We start from the raw sequence: 3,743 nt of genomic DNA on the forward strand, positions 1-3,743 counted from the left end.
GGCACTATCACACACATGAACACAATTTGAGACTGTGATGCCACCGATTGATTATCTCTTAAAAGTACAAAAATATAGCTTATTTGATGACTCGACAATGAGTATTGTGATAAATGTTTGATATATGCTGAATTTGAATGTTTTTGCTATAATATCAATAGTCTAAGATATTCACCAAAATGCATTTTTAAGTCTCGAAACCATATCCTGTCCGTGCACTGGATTTGTTTTTTTTACTGTACTGAAACTGTTTGCCGATTTCCGTTAAGATGCGCGAAACCGCAGATGTGTCACTATAATCGTAATTACATTGACGATTTCAAAATAAATGATTTCATTAAGTACTTGCAAATAATTGGAACACGCTGAGTGCGCTCACATAAATAACGATCTGTAAACTGTCGTAAAGTTCTGCGTTAACTACACTCGTAAATGATATTTAAGGTCACCGATTATATATCCTATTCAATCATAACGAGTTAGTATGTGTGCAGATATAGATGAACAAGAAAACACATACCATGCTATAACTATAACCCCCTAATGGCAGAATCAATCATTTGTTTTGGTGAATCTCCCGGAACAATTATCGGAAATTACGAAAAGTGTCAATCATTACATCTTTTATAGGTTATCTTATCGGGTTATCGACCCTTGAAGTGCATCATTTTGCTATGAAATTCTACCGATTACGTACGACGAAATAACCATTCAAAGATGATTGTTTGCGAATAAATTACCACCTTTATATATTTTAAACGCATTCTCTTAACCAACCATTGACAATTTAGTTATGAAATTTTACCTATTACGCACGAAAAGACAGAATTCAAAAGATGATTGTTTGCTATTAAACTACTATCTTCATGTATTTTAATCGCCCTAAATGACAGATTGTTTGTACTGTAACTGTTCAATATTTACTGTAATTAACGCGCGCCTCAACTATATTTCCTATATAAACAGTTTTTAAATCACAATATCGCTTGCACTATCGATACTGATTATTTAATACTCTTCCTGGACGCTTAAGGTAAGCCTGGTATACAAATTTACAGCGTGTTTTTTTACCGACATTGAGCACGACTGTTATTTCAGCAACATTCTTATGTATAAGAAACGTCGGTGTGTGTGTGCGAGCATAAAACCGTAAATTTTATTTCTCAGCGACCTTTTCACTTGCGTATGCCATTACGTCAATCCACGTTCAATTTCTCTCAGAAGGGTTCAGTTTGTATGAATAATACAGAATAATACCGCGTGTTGTAATATTTTCGATTGCGTTTTTTGTCAATTAAAACAGTGCAAATATTTTGTAAATACTAAGGTATTTTATATCTATGAATCTTATCCCAGTTTTGTTACTAAACTTGATTTATTTATTTTATACGAAGTCATATAATCTGATTTTATCTAGTACTTGAATTCCAACAGAAATGATGATTACTACTTTATACTAAAATATGTTTGGAAGAATTTTGATATGCCAATCAAACGATTCATTACTGGAATGTCTCGTGTATAAATAGCCAAAATGGACTTCCTGTTCAACGCGTTTTTCTCAACTCTGACGAAAGGACCAATTATTGCGACAAAGTCCTACTCACTGCGAAAGTAACTTATCGCGAGCCTCCTAGTATAGAACCAAATATAGTTGTATCTGCGTTTCCTGTCTCCAGTTGGCAAGGGAGTTCTAAAATTTGTTCTCAAGGTTTACAAAGGTCACTGTTCATTTCAATTCAATGCTTTTCACTATAGGTTGATGATGTGATTATCTAAAAACTAGAGTTTTATATAGCTATTTATACCATGCCCCACTGAAAAGCAGATAGTGTAGTAGAATTTGACAATGTATTGAGATTTCAAATAATCAGATATTTCCTGGTGGCAGTCTTTTTTTCGCTCGTTCAGAATTCCGCCACATAGTAACAAATTTAACAATGAATATTTTGACAGTATAAATTTGACAAAATATATCATAATTTCAATTACTCAAATAATCCAAACAAAAGTAAAATTGTGTTATGTTGTTTAAATCAATTAACTTCCTGTCAGTGGTTAGATATTTTGAGAACGAGTTTTGTGATTATTTCTTGACTGGTTACAAACAGGACTCTATAATTTGCTCGATCAACAATAAATGAACCATGAAATCATAGTCTGTGTCATCGTCCAACTGGTCAGCTTAATGAAGTCTACATGTTCCAGATTTCTGTTATTTGTTATTTAACGTTCTTGTTACTAAGTCAACATGAATTAATTAAATAATAAATGACGATCTTTATTGTAGTAGTTCAATTTTGATAGTTTTCTAGTTTATCCATAGTTGAAATATCACCATGGCATTCCAAATACAAACGATATTTCAATCTAGAAGCGAATATCTAAATAAATAAATCAATATTTGAGACTTCCTGTGCATCCCAAACCCCTTGCATATTGCACGATAATAATAGTTATTTAACATAAGTGACCGGTCTCGAAGTGGTACAGCATAAAGTAACATGTAATGGGGATCCATTGACCTTGGCATTCCTAATAATTGGGCCCAATACATGACGCATCTCTTAGCTGTTATTATAAACAAAATTGTAACGCCCACAATCTCCCATGGATTGATACATAATATGATATACATATTTCGCAATAGACACACGAGTAATGTGGTAGTTGTAACGCTCAGACATATGAATACGTATTCATGCATGCTTTGACTACCACTTATATAATTATCTAACAAATTCCATTACATACATTTACATACGAGTCTCAATGTCGGTAATGTTTTAATTACTCAGCATTCATTTAAAACAAATTTCATTTCCGCACCAATGATTTGTTTTAATAGTAAAAGTATTTTTATATTTTTTTTTTCAGCTGACGGATTGAACCTGTTACTATGCGCTTCACAATAACCATCCTCATGTGTATGTTGGTGTTTGGACTGGTCGTATCGGATCCTGTTCAGAATATCAATGCCCGAGAGTTGAACAAAGCAGCGGCACACGACCAGGAAACACGTGGCATTGGTAGATGCAGCAAATATCCCGATGGTTCACAAGAGCAGCAGTTGTGCATTTGTCAAGAGACTGGCAACTTTTGTGCTTATTGAGCTTTGACAGTACAATGTGTGGACCACCTAAGGCAATGACCGCCATTTATATTAGTAAACAAGAATAGAATTAATCAAATCCATGTCTTGTTGTCTTTAGTAATAACGTGGTCTTTTGTAATAACGCCATCTTTTAATACAGAGTAATACAATGACGGAAATAGTTAAATATAATTTCTAGGTTTTGAATCTCACAAAGAATGGAAAGGAATTAATGGATATGGAATTAAAAGCTCATGTATAATACAATGGTTCATTAGTTAAAATACTGCCGGCTACATGCTCTGGCGTACATTCATTAACATAGTAGAATTACAATATTGAGGCATTGGAAACAATACATTACCTGTAAAATCTGAGCGAAGCGAAACGACTACTCGGCGTAGTAACCAATGAAGGTTACTGCGAGTGTAAAATGATAATATAATTGTTTCCCCCTTGTTGTGAACGGGAAACTTTGACTCGCTTAGCTGACAATACTAACACGTAGAGACACCAGATTCGACCCAAAAGAATATAAGGTTATTACGAGGATACCTCAAAGTATGCACGAAGACAGTAAAGCGGAAGTATCGACCGACGCGTATTCAATCCATATTTAGGATTTGCATTTTCTTATATAGTAGGATGA

At 33.9% G+C, this 3,743-nt stretch overlaps 1 long non-coding RNA gene across 1 annotated transcript; it reads left to right on the top strand.

The window, feature by feature from the left end:
* The first annotated feature begins 976 nt into the window (after positions 1 to 976).
* LOC144363562 (uncharacterized) lies at positions 977 to 3,191 on the top strand. The gene is made up of 2 exons (XR_013422757.1): positions 977 to 1,033; positions 2,878 to 3,191. It is a non-coding gene; the product is annotated as an uncharacterized LOC144363562 (long non-coding RNA).
* Positions 3,192 to 3,743: the final 552 nt, after the last annotated feature.

The sequence above is a fragment of the Saccoglossus kowalevskii genome, chromosome 12 (assembly GCF_978046115.1).
Source record: "Saccoglossus kowalevskii chromosome 12, keSacKowa6.1, whole genome shotgun sequence".
NCBI lineage: Eukaryota > Metazoa > Hemichordata > Enteropneusta > Harrimaniidae > Saccoglossus > Saccoglossus kowalevskii.